The following is a 14,471-nucleotide window of genomic DNA, read 5'->3' on the forward strand; positions in this document are numbered from 1 at the left end:
AAAAAGAATTGTGAACTGCCATAAGTGTGTGTGTGTGTGTGTGTGTGTGTGTGTGTGTGTGTGTGTGTGTGTGTGTGTGTGTGAAACCCCTCTTTACTGAGCATTTCTCGAGATCTGGCTCGTTTGCACCTCACTAACAACCACCGGACTCAGCTGTGAGGAAATCTCCCTTGTCCAGGGTTGATACGACCTGGGTCCCACCAGGCTGGGATGTCATGCTTACCCAAACCCCAATTTGTGTGAGTACTGTGTAACTTGCTGCTTCCATGCAATTACCCTTTGGCTAAAAATAACAGACTGTACACCGCATACAGTTATAAGAAAGTATATTTAAGAAAGTTAGCTTAACCAAATAGCTATTAAAGAATAGAACAAAACAAAAGCGCCCATTATAATGAAACAGTCAGATGTGCACATAAGTTAGAGCTCAACTTGAAGTTGTCTGTAGCTCAGACGCTGGACCCACGGGCTGCGTGAAAGCACACACCACCTTCTGAATGTTGTTCACAATCCATCTTGAATAAATGGGCTCCCCCACAGCAGTACTGGAGGTACTTGAATGGCCTCCTTGAGGCCATTCATCTGCACAAAGCAACTTGTGCCACAGGGACAGCATCCTCAGTCACCTTCCCTCCTGTCTTGTCCCAGGTCCCGTCAAAAAGACCTCAAGCCACACCAGTGTCTGTGACAGAAACCTCTCTGCCAGGTGTTCTCTAGAGCCTTCTCCCAATTCCACCATCCTGACTGGCTGACACCACATTCCTAAGTTGAGCAACAAAGCTCCCTATCTTAGATCAAACCCTGATAAGTTGAAAGCAGACAGACCCTACAACATAGCAGTGAAATTTTTACATAGGTGTTACATATGTATATTAAATAGTTAAATTTAAAAGTCCAAAAACAGAACTAATAACAGGGAACACGAGGAAATCTGCAGGTGCTGGAAATTCAAGCAACACACATAAAATGCTGGTGCAACACAGCAGGCCAGGCACTCGGCCTGAAACGTCAACAGTGCTTCTCACTATAGATGCTGCCTGTCCTGCGGCGTTCCAATAATAAAAGTGAGGTGTGTTAACATAAGAACATAAGAGATAGGAGCAGGAGCAGGCCAATCAGCCCCTCAAGCCTGCTCCGCCATTCAACAAGATCATGGCTGATCCAATCTTAACTCTAGTTATCACCAAATCCCATAAAGCAACAGTGCCAACCAACAGGGCACCATGCCACCCATTTTATTTTCTTATTCATCCCACCCAAACCCATGTGATCCCAGGGGGATAAAAAACGATTTGCCAATTGAGGAGAAAAAATCTGGAAAATTCCTCTCCGACCCATCCAGGCTATCGAAAACTGGCCCAGGAGATCACATAACTGATCTAAACCTAGCCTCATGTCCACTTACCTGCTCGCTCATTGTATCCCCTAATGCCATTTTTATCCAGGAAAATGTCTATCTCCATTTTGAATTTGTTGAGTGTAGTAGCTTCCACAGCTCTCTGGGGCAGTAAATTCCACAGCCACACTACCCTCTGAGTGAAGAAATTACTCCTCATCTCAGTCCTGGAACGGCATCCCCTTATTTTAAGATTTTGCCCCCTAGTCCTAGTTTCACTCATCATTGGGAACATTCTCCCCGCATCCACCCAATAAAGCCTCTTCACAATCTTATATGTTTCAATAAGATCGCCTCTCATTCTTCGGAACTCCAATGAGTAGAGTCCCACTCTACTCAACCTCTCATCATACATCAACCCACCAATCCCCGGAATTAACCTAGTGAACCTTCTCTGCACTGCCTCGAGAGCCAGTATGTCCTTTCTTAAATATGGACACCAGAACTGCACGCAGTACTCCAGGTGTGGCCTCACCAATACCCGGTACAACTGCAGTAAGTCCTCCCTGTTCTTATACTCCATCCCCCTAGCAATAAAAGCCAGCATTCCATTGGCCTTCTTGACCACCTGCTGCACTTGCATACTAACTTTTTGTGTTTCCTGCACCAGGACCCCCAGATCCCTTTGCACAGTAGCACTTTCCAGTTTCTCTCCATTTAGATAATAACTTGATCTATTATTTTTCCTGCCAAAGTGCAAGACCTCACACTTGTCAGTATTATATTTCATCTGCCAAATGTCTGCCCAATCACTCAGCCTATCTATGTCCCTCTGCAGGGTTTCAATGTCCTCTGCACTCATTACACTCCCTCCCATCTTAGTGTCATCAGCAAACTTCGATACGTTACACTTAGTCCCTTTCTCCAAATCATTAATATAGATTGTAAAGAGTTGGGGTCCCAACACTGACCCCTGCAGAACACCACTAGTCACCAACTGCCAGCCTGAGAATAAACCATTTATCCCAACTCTCTGTTTTCTGTTAGAAAGCCAATCCTCCACCCATACCAGAATATTATCCCCAATCCCATGATTTTTTACTTTAAGTAATAATCTTTGGTGTGGCACCTTGTCAAATGCCTTTTGGAAGTCCAAATACACCACATCCACTGGTTCCCCTTTATCCCCTTTAGGCCAATTCTCTGGATGCTAGGCCAATTCTCTGGATGCTTTCAAGAAGGAGCTAGATAGATATCTGATGGATAGGGGAATCAAGGGATATGGGGACAAGGCAGGGACTGGGTATTGATAGTGTATGATCAGCCATGATCTCAGAATGGCGGTGCAGACTCGAGGGGCCGAATGGTCTACTTCTGCACCTATTGTCTATTGTCTATCTACCCTATATGTTATGTCCTCAAAGAACTCCAACAAATTTGTCAAACATGACTTCCCTTTTGTAAAGCCATGCTGACTTTGTCCTATTAAACTATGTTTATCCAAATGCCCTGTTACTGTTTCCTTAATTATCGATTCCAACATTTTGCCAACCACAGATGTTAGGCTAACTGGCCTATAATTCCCAGCCTTCTGTCTTTTGCCCTTTTTAAATAAAGGAGTTACATTAGCATTTTTCCAATCTGCCGGGACCATTGCCGAGTCCAGCGAGTTTTGAAAAATTATCACTAATGCATCCACAATCCTGACCACCACTTCCCTTAAGACCCTAGGATGCAAGCCATCCAGTCCAGGGGATTTATCCACCTTCAGTCCCATTAATTTATCAAGTACCATTTCCTTGGTGATTTGAATTGTAGTTAGCTTCTCTCCCCCTACAGACCCCTGTTCATCCAGTGTTGGGATATTTTGAGTGTCCTCTACTGTAAAAACTGATACAAAATATTTGTTCAGCGTTTCCGCCATCTCCATGTCCCCTACCATTAATTTCCCGGTCTCATCTTCTAGGGGACCAACATTTACTTTAGCCACACTTATTCTTTTTATGTAACTATAAAAACTCTTACTATCTGCTTTTATGTTTTTTGCCAACTTACTTTCATAATCTATCTTCCCCTTCTTAATCAATCTTTTTGTTATTTGCTGCTGATCTTTAAAAGCTTCTCGATCTTCAATTTTCACACTAGATTTAGCTACCTTATATAACTTTCTTTTTAGTCGTATACTTTGCTTTATTTCTTTACTTAGCCACGGATAACTATTTTTTCTTTTACACCCTTTTTTCTTCAGTGGAATATATTTTTCTTGATAGTTGTAAAATAACTCCTTAAATATACACCACTGATGAAGTACCGATCTACCCTTTAATCTATTTTCCCAATCCATCTTAAGCAATTTCACTCTCACACCATCATAGTCTCCTTTATTTAAGCTCAGTACGCTTGTTTGAGATCCAACCCTCTCATCCTCTAATTGAATATGGAATTCGACCATGTTATGGTCACTCATTCCAAGGGGATCCTTTACTAGGACATTTTTTATTAGTCCTGTCTCATTACACAGGACCAGATCTAAGACTGCTTGCCCTCTTGTTGGCTCAGTAACGTATTGTTCAAGGAACCCATCCCGAATACACACAATAAACTCTTTTCAAGGCTGCCATGTCCAACTTGATTAGTCCAGTCAATATGAAAGTTAAAATCCCCCATAATTATAGCTGTTCCCTTATTACAAGCCCTAACTATTTCCTGATTTATGCTCCGACCAACTGAGTTACAGCTGTTTGGAGGCCTATAGACTACTCCCACCACTGCTTTTTTCCCATTACTATTTCTTATTTCTACCCAAATTGTTTTGTTATCCTGATCCTTTGAGCCAATATCATTTCGCTTTATTGCAGTGATTTCTTGCTTTATTAACATAGCCACCCCACCTCCTTTTCCTTCTTGCCTGTCTCTCCTAATTGTTGAATACCCTTGTATGTTTAATTCCCAGTCCTGGTCACCCTGCAGCCATGTTTCCGTAATTGCCAGAATATCATAACCATACATAATTATTTGTACCATCAACTTATCAATTTTATTCCTAATACTACGTGCATTCAAATAAAGGACTTTCAAATATGTTTGACACTTATTTCCTACCTTTTCCTTTTGTACAACTTTACGCTTATCTCCGTACATTCTTTCCCCTCCTGACACACTGTCTTTTTATTCCTCCACTTTTACCTACATCCATTACCTTCTCCATTGTCTTTTTAATTATTTGCTCTCTAGAATCCTCCCCCCCCCCCACTAGTTAGTTTAAAGACCTCTCTGCAGCCCTAGTTATATGATTCACCAAGACACTAAACCCAGCCCGGTTCAGGTGAAGCCCGTCCCTCAGGAACAGTTCTCTCCTGTCCCAGTACTGGTGCCAGTGTCCCAAGAAGCAAAACCCACTTCTCCCACACCAGTCTTTGAGCCACGCATTTAACTCCCTAATTTTATTTACCCTAGCCAAATTTGCTCGTGGCTCAGGTAATAATCCAGAGATTATTAACCTTGAGGTTCTGTTTTTTAATTTGACCCTGAGCTGCTCATATTCCTGTAACAGAACCTTCTTCCTTGTCCTATCTATGTCATTAGTACCGACGTGTACTAAGACAACTGGATCCTCGCCCTCCCACTGCAAGTTTCTCTCCAGCCCAGAAGAGACGTCCTTAACCCTGGCACCAGGCAGGCAACATAGCCTTCGGTACTCTCGCTCTCAGTTGCAGAGAACCCTATCTATCCCCCTGACGATACTGTCCCCTATTACTACAACATTTCTATTGACCCCCCCTCTGGAATGGCCCCCCACTCCATGGTGCTATGGGCAGGTTGCTCATCCTCCCCACAGTCCCCGCTCCTGCCCTCATAGGGAGTTAAAGCCTCGAATCTGTTGGACAAGAGCAAGGCCTGCAGCCCTACCTCCTGGATTCCCCTACTTTCCTCACTCATAGCCACACCATCCTGTGTTTGACTGCAATCTACATTAGTTAATCTATTAGGTGTGGCTATCTCCTGGTACACAGAGTCCAGGTAACTCTCCCCCTCCCTGATGTGTCGCAGTGTCTGAAGCTCGGACTGCAGCTCATCAATATGAAGCTGGAGTTCCTCCAGCAACAAACACTTGGTGCAAATGTAGTCGCCGTGTCCCTCAATGGGGTCTACCGGTTCCCACATCTCGCAGCAGTAACACATCACCTGCTCCATGCTATATAGTTAACAATGTACTAGTATTAGATATGCAAGAACCCTTTGCCCCAATACAGCTAACTATCACACTATTTAACAATACTTTTAAATTTATAAGTGTAAAAGGAAGCAGGACTACTTACCAATACTTACCAAGCAACTAGCTGTGAGATCTCTGCAGCTCCGGTCTTCCTCGCCTCACCTGGTTCCGCCGAAGCCCATTGAACCAAACTCCTGGCTCACTCCACTGACCGCAACGACGCTGGAGTCCGGTGACTAGTGAAGTGCCGCATGGATCAGTGCTGGATCCATTGTTGTTTGTCATCTATATTAATGATCTGGATGATAATGTGGTTTACCGGATCAGCAAATTTGGGGATGACACCAAGACTGGGGGTGTACTGGACAGTGAGAAAAATATCAAAGCTTGCAGTGGGATCTGGACCAATGAAAAAAATGGGGTGAAAATGGCAGATGGAATTGAAGGCGGACAAGTGTAAGGTGTACTTTGTGAGTACCAACCAGGGTGGGTCTTACACAGTGAACAGTAGTGCGCTGAGGAGTGTGGGAGAACAAAGGGATCTGGGAATACAGGTCCACAATTCTTTGAAAGTGGCATCTCAGGTAGATAGAGTTGTAAAGAAAGTTTTTGCCATGTTCGCCTTTCTAGTACTGGAGATGAGATGTTATGGTGATTAGGGTTAAGATGTTGGTGAGGCCTAATTTGGAGCATTGTGTGCAGTTTTGGTCACCTACCTACAAGAAAGATGTAAATAAGGTTGAAAGAGTATGGAGAAAATTTACAAGGATGTTGTCAGGACTAGAGGATCTGAACTATAAGGAAAGATTGAATAGTTTAGGACTTTATTCTCTAAAACATAAAAGATTGAGGAGAGGTTTGACAAATGTATACAGAATTATGAAGGGTATAGATAGGGTAAATACAAGCAGGTTTTTTCCACTGAGGTTGGATGAGACTACCATGGGTTAAGGGTGAAAGGTGCAATGTGTAAAGGGAACATGCAGGGAAACTTCTTCACTCAGAGGGTGGCAAGAGTGTGGAACAAGCTGCCAGTTCAAGTGGTGGATACAATTTCAATTTCAACATTTAGGAGAAATTTGGATTGGTACATGAAGGGTATAGAGGGCTATGGTCTGGGTCCAGGTGAATGGGACTCGGCAGTTTAAAAGGTTTGGAGCAGATTAGATTGACTGAAGGGCCTGATTCCCTGCTGTAGTTCTCTATGACTCTTTGAAGTCTTTGAAAGTCGTTCAGATTCATGAAACCATAATCTGCAGCCTCTGAGATCGAGAGCAAAGGCAGTCTGTTGGAGGAACTCAGCAGATATGGAAGCAGCTGTGGGTGGTGGAGGTGGGGAGAGGAATTGTCTTGATGTAGGTCTCAACATGAAAATTCAGTTCTTTTCCTCCCACAGATGCTGCTTGACCGGCTGAGTTTCTCCAATTGTTTGCCACTTTGTTGGAGGTTAAGAGCTATTAAAGCAAGAAATATTCCTCAGGTGCTGGGAATTTGAGATAAGTACAGAAATGGTTGAAAAAATTCTCTGCAGTCTGCCTGTATATACAGTGTGGCCCATGTATTACTCTTCATTTCCAATATTGTTTTCCTCATTTGGCAAGCGGCTGTATGGGAATGACAAAACTGGTGGTGAATCTCACACACTGGCTGTTTTTTGATGTCTCAAGGATGCAAACTTGAAGACGTGGTTCCCTCCAGGGTGCTCAGGCTTTGTACCCCTATGGATGAGCCGATTCCTGGCTGGTGTCGCCGGCTGAAGCGTCGTGAGAGAAAATGGAATATTGGGAACAGCGGATCAGCTGTCGGAGATCTCTGTCCTTGGCGAACACGCTCTCCCTCTATTTCTCTTGACGGCGGAGGGAGAATTCGTTGCTGAATCTCGAGTCGGTGAACTCAGTGGTGGGGTAGGGGAAGAAAAGCAGACTTTAACCCCATAAGCAGGGGGTATGTTTGTCATTCTACCCTCTCGCAGTGCGATACCTCTCTGCCCTTTATTGGGGAGGGAGGGAGTCTGTGGCATTTTGAATTGTTGGGTGAATGGTTAGTTTCTGTTGTAGATCATGTCCTCTCTTGGGGGCTTTGCTATTGCTTGGTAGGTGGAGGGTGCTGATGCTTTTTGGGGTAGTAAGTGGAGAAGAAGGAGGAGGAGGTTGATGCTATGCTGCTGCATCTGCGTGGGTGGGAGGGAGTGGGAGTAGCTTTGGAGTTCTAATGTTTTTACTGCCACTCATTCTTAGGGGTCCCCTTCTGTTTGCGGATGTCTGCAAAGAGCAAGAATTTCAGGTTGTATATTGTAGGGACACTCCGCCTACTGTCTAATGGAGTGACACACAGTTCGAGTGGCTACAATTAATTCTTCCTTTTCCCCAATTTAAACTTTGAATTCTTAACTTTTATTTGTCGGATCTTAGAGGGGAATAGTCGTTATTATGTCACAATCTTTAAGAAGTGGAAAGCAGCTTCCTGAATCCAGCAAGAGAAAGGGGAAATAGTCAGAGGATGTGCCGGTTTGGGCTAAGTGCCCAGAATGTTCGCTGATGGTTCTTAACAGGAAAATAGACAACAACATTGTAAAACTTGATGCTATCTCTTCTGAGATGAAGTTGTTATGAGAGAGTTTTCGATTTGTGCAAGAAAATATTATTTCCCTGAATTCTGAACTTAAAGCGTCAAATAGTGGATATCTCAGCCTGCTTGGAAAAGTCTCAACATAAGATTAGCGATTTGGAAGCAAGATCTCATCAGAATAATATTCGAATTGTTGGACTGAAGGAAGGGTCTGAGAGTGCGGATTTATTGAACTATTTTGCTAATTTGTTTCAATCTCTGTTTCCAGATATTTTACCTCAACCTCCCGATATCGAAAGAGCGCATAGAATTTTCACTTCAAAATCTTGGGATCTGAGTAAACCAAGGTCAGTTTTGCTTGCTTCCTTCATTTTAAAGTTAAAGACCAAATCATAAAATATGCAAGGAAACACAGAGTTTTTAAATTTAAGGGTTCTGAGATTCGTTTTTATGGAGATTATCCACAGGAAGTTATGGACCTGTGGTCTAAATTCGTTCCAACCATGAAGATAGCCTATGATAAGGGATTATTCCCTCACTTCAATATCCAGCCTGATTAAAATTATTTCCCAAAGGTTCAACTCCACGTGTTTTTCTGGACCTCAAAGAGGCATTGGACTATGTTAACTCTATTTCAGTTGTAACTGAGGTTTGAATGGTTTTAGGTTTGCTGAACAATTGTTACTTCAGAGAAGGTAAGTTTTGAAGATTTTTGATTTGCTTAAGATGTCCTTTGATCAATCAAACATTTAAAGTAGATGTGAACTTTTTGATGTGAGTGATGAATGACTTTCCCAAGATCTGTTTGGTCTACTGAGTGAATTAACAAAATGGACAGATTGTTTGATTATTTGTTTTTATCCTCCTTTTTTCATTAATTAAGTGATAGTTTTCATAGTTCATAAGGACTCTTTCTTTTATATATATAGTTGGGAGTGCTTAGTAGATAGATACTTTGTTTTTTTCTAAAAACAGGTTTTCATTGGGCGTGTAACTTAAATGGAAAATGGTGCTGATTTTTCTTCATTAGAGATTACATGGGCATTTTTCTCTTTGTTTAATTTTATTGTTTTGGTGTTTTGGAGATTGTTTCTTCATTCCCCATTTTGTTTCTAAGGATTAAGTATAAACATTTTCTTTCTCTGAACTTTTATACTGGATATAGGGAGCCAGATGCAGTAGAGCAATGCTACACAATCCAGACACTTTGGCCCATGATGTACTGCCCACCTTTGATTCTACTCCATGATCAATCTAATGCCTCCGTCCTGCAGAGAATTCCATTTGTCTTTCATTATGAGCCTATCTAGGTGTCTCTCAAATGTCCTTACTGCGTCTGCCTCTATGACTACACACGGCAGATCTTTCCATGCACCCACTGGTCTATGACTGAAAAAAAAACATCTCTGAGGTCCCTATACTTTCGTCTAATCACTGTAAAATTGTGCCCTCTTGTATCAGCCATTTCTGCTGGGATGTGTTACATGTTTTAATGAATACTCAGCCTCAACAGTGTCCATTGTTCCAGCACAATAATACTCTGTAAAGCAATGGAAGGCATCAAAGTAAATTGATATTTAAATTGCATATATATCAGTTAGAAGCAAGGCCTGTAAGTGGGCAGAAGAACCTGTTAACATGACTTGATGTGGTGTGTTTGGCTTTTTATATTTAGCAAAATATTTTTTTCTTCTGCAGGGCTTTTCTATTTTAGGGCTGTATGGTGTTTTTTTTTGTAACTGGGGGAGGAATTAAGGAGAGCTTTTAAAATCACTATTATAAAATGGGCAGCTCGTGGAGTATCTCTCTTTTGTACTCTATGGGGATGCATTTCAGCTTTTCTTGCCAAATTTTGGGCTTTTGGGGGTGTTGGGAGGATTGGGGTTATCTTTCAGTTATAGGATTAACTATAGGATTAATTTTAGTTTTCTTTTTTGTATTTTTTCCCATTATGGAGTTCTGGAGCATGCAGGTTTTGTATATGGTTTTACGTATCACCGCCAGTTTAGATTAGCCCGCACTGGCATGCGTGTATTTATGTGCTAAATAAAATAAAAAAATTTATGGTGACTAAACAGATAAACATTATAAGTTCAAATATACATGATTGGAATCATCCTGTTAAGCGAAAGAAGACTTTTAAAGTCATTAATCAATTCCAACCCAATATAATTTTTGGTCAAGAAATGCATACCAAAACAGGTGATCAAAATACATTTTTTTTAAATGTGGAAGGACCGGCAATTTCATGCTACTTTAAAAATAAACAAAAGGAGTAACTATTTTTATTAAATCTAATATTTTATTCATCCAAGAAGGCATTGTGTCAGATATTAATGGTAGATTTTTAATTGATAAAGGAACAATTTGTAATAGAAAAATTGTCCTGGTTAACCTATATGGACCTAATGTAGATGATCCTTTTTTTAAAAAAATGTATTTGCTTAATTGCAGGATTTAAATGAATATATGCTATTAATGGGTGGTTATTTCAACTGTTGTTTAAATCCTTTGATTGACAAGTGTTCAGCCAAGTTGTTCTGTATCACTTATTAACTCTTCTGTAATTGATTTTGGTCTTGTTGAAATTTGGAGACATTTACATCCTAAGGATATCGATTTTTCTTTTTTTTCACGTGTTCACTAAAAATATTCTTGAATCAATTATTTTATAGCGGTTCCCTGATTTTTGTCCAAAGACTAGAAATGTGAATGTGATGCTATAGTTCTTTCGGATCATGTGCCTTTAAGCTTAGCTTTTGAATTGAATGATGTCGTTATTGCAAATTTGCCTTGGTGTTTTCCAGAAAATTTATTACAAAATTTGGACTTTGTTGAATTTATTGAGACTCAGATAAAATAATTTTTTATTTTTAATAATATGGGAGATGTATTGAAATTGATTATATGAGATACATTTAAAGCATATTTGCGCAGTCAGATAATTTCCTATTTAGCTAAGCTTAAGAAACAGACAAAAATAGAGTTAGATAAGATTTCCAAACAAATAAAAGACTTGGATAATATTTATGAAATCTCTCCTAACATTGATTTGTTCAAATAAAGAGCTGAACTCCAATCACAATATAATTTATTATTAACTTATATTATTGAAAAAAATTTGCTTAAATGGAGAATATAACAGCATCTGTTAATCATAAGCTGGAACAATTTGATTCATACTGGGAAAAATGGTTTAACTACATAATGCCTCATAGGCCTGATTTTATCTCACAAATCAATGAATATGTTGTAAAAAAAGATCACTGTCTACTTGTGCATAGTTTTTTCCTTTTGCTTGTTGTTTTCTTTCTGCTCTTTTCTATAAATCTATATATCAGGTAAATACTTTCTGGAGATTTGTGATCTATATGATTATATGATATATATGTACAATGCCTGAAATACATCTTATGGAAATGATTGTTTGATGATGAACTTCAATAAAAAATAACTTAGAGAAAAGTCAATTTTATGTGTTTGGAGATTAAAATGGTAAGCTATTAGCATCTCAATTAAAAGCAGCTAGAGCTAATAGACAAATGTTAAAAATTTGTAAGGGAGATGGTAGTTTAGCATGTAATTATGAAGATATTAATAAAATTTTTCAAGATTTTTATGTTGAACTTTACAAATAGTTTCCAGTTGATTCTTCTAAAATGAATGCTTTTTACAAAAGATTGATTTTCCTTGAATTTCAGTTGAAGATCAACAAACTCTTGATGCTCCTATTACTGAAAACTAAATTCAGAAAGCTATTTTTTCAATGAATCTGGTAAAGCTCCTGGACTGGATGGTTATTCTGTAGGATTTTATAAAAAATTTGAAAAATTGCTTTCTTCATATATGTTGGAAATGCTTAAAGATTCTTTTTTGATAGGAGAGTTACCGCCCACATTTTATGAAGCTTCTATTTCTTTGGTTCTTAAGAAAGGTAAAGACCCTACTGATTGTGTTTCATATAAACCTATTTCATTATTAAATGTGGATACTAAAAGTCTTTCAAACATAATGGCTAATCGTCTGGAGATTTCTTGCTAAAATTATCTCTCAAGACCAAACAGGTTTTGTAAAGGGCCATTACTCCTTTTCTTATGTTCATAGACTGGTAAGTATTATATCTTCATCCTTTTCTAAGTCTCCCCAATGTGGTGTCTCTCTCGATGCTGAAAAGGCATTTGACAGAGTTGACTGGAAATACTTGTTTAATGTTTTAGAGAAATTCAGCTTTGGTATTAATTTTAATAAGTGGATCAGAATGATATACAAAAGCCCTATTGCTACTTTTATTGCTAATAATTACAGATCTCCTTTTTTCGGCTTTTGCGGGGTATGAGACAAGGATGTCCATTAAGTCCTTTGTTATTTAATTTGGTGCTGGAACCCTTGGCTATTGCACTCCGTGAAGCTAAAGATATTCATGGAATTCTCATAAATGGGACTGTTCATAAGATCTCACTTTTATGCTGACGATCTCTTAGTTTATATTTTGAATCCTGAAGAATCCTTTCCTGGTTTATTGAAACTACTTAATGATTTTGGAACGTTTTTGGGATATAAACTAAACCCTCAAAAAAGTGAATTATTTCCCCTAAATGATTCTGCTTCTATATATGATGACGTTCCTTTTAGAGTTACGGACTCATTTAAATATTTAGGTATTATTATTACGAAAATTTATAAAGACCTTTATAAAGCTAATTTGGTTCCTTTAGTGGATTTTATGAAGCAATTATTTTGTAGATGGAATCCACTTACACTTTCATTAGCCAGCCGAATTCATGCAGTTAAAATGATGATTTTACCAAAATGTTTATATGTATTTCAAAATATCCCTATTTTTTAACTAAGAATTTTTTGCTCAGATTAACTATTATTTCATCTTTTGTTTGGATTAATAAAAGACCAAGAATTGGTAAATATCATTTACAAAAATTAAAAAGATGGATGTTTTGCTCTGCCTAATTTAAGAATGTATTACTGGGCTGTTAATATACATTATATGTGTTTTTGGTTATATTGGGCTGATAGAAATGAACGACCACCTTGGGCTGATTTGGAATTGAATGCTGTGAAACAGCTTCACTTAACCTCATTATTAGGAACTTCTCTACCTGTACAACTGGCCAAAATTACTAATTTAAATTTATACCCTGTGATTAAGCAGTCATACAAATTTGGTTCCAGTTTCATAATTTTTTAATCTCAAAAAATTTCAACTATTTAGTTTAATTTATCGAAATTATTTATTTAATCCTTCATTAAGTGATCCTACCTTTCTTCTTTGGAGGAATAAAGGATTTTATTCCTTCATGGATCTGTTCCAAGATGGCTGATTGATGTCTTTTGAGAAAGTAGTAACTAAATACTCTCTCTCGTATTCACATTTCCTATAATATCTTCAGGTTAGACACTTCTTACAAGAATATTTAAGTAATTTGTCATTTCTACAGGATTCTGACCTGTTAGATGTTATTTTAAATATGAATCCTTCAGTGAAGGGTTTTATTGGAAAAAAATTATAATTTATTGTTACAACAGCACAATTACCCTGCACTTAAGATTAAACAAGATTGGGAGAGAGAGCTTAACATGACCTTGATAACAGAAGATTGGTTGCGGATTTTGAAGTTGGTTAACTCTTCTTGGACCTGTGCCAGTCACTCTTTAATTCAATTTAAAATAGTACATCATTATTATTTGACAAAGGAGAGACTGTCTAAAATGTTTCCTAATGTTGATAGTCAGTGTGATAGATGTAAATCCGAGCCACATTGACATGTATGTTTTGGTCATGTTCTGTATTGAAACATTTTTGGAAGTCTATTTTCTCTACAATTTCTAAAGTTTTAAAAAATTAATTTACAACCTAATAAATTGACAGTTTTATTTGGTATAATCCCTCAATATATTCAAGGTATTTCTCCATCAGACCAACATGCAATTGCATTTGTTACATTATTGGCCAGAAGGGCTATTTTGTTGAAATGGAAAAAAAATGCTTCTGCTCCTATTTTAATACAATCCTATTTTCTCAGGTGATGTTATGTCTTAGTTTGGAGAATATCAGAAGTCAAACGTTTGATCCTCAATTTGATTTTGAGAAAAGGTGGGGTTCATTTGCCTGCTACTATCATCTGATTTGAGTTAATTAATATTGTTTCCATCTGGTTTTTCTTTAAATGGATTTGAGTTGGCAGATTGATGTTTTTCCTTTATGGAAACTTTTTTGATGTATTGCTCCAGGTTTGTGCCCCAATGGGGTTTTGGCTTTTTTTTTTTAGTTAGTAGGGGTTCTTTATTTCCTTCTTTTTTCTTTCAAAAAAAATATTCTTAACACTTTATTTTTTC

The sequence above is a fragment of the Hypanus sabinus genome, chromosome 4 (genome assembly GCF_030144855.1).
Source record: "Hypanus sabinus isolate sHypSab1 chromosome 4, sHypSab1.hap1, whole genome shotgun sequence".
Taxonomy (NCBI): Eukaryota; Metazoa; Chordata; class Chondrichthyes; order Myliobatiformes; family Dasyatidae; genus Hypanus; species Hypanus sabinus.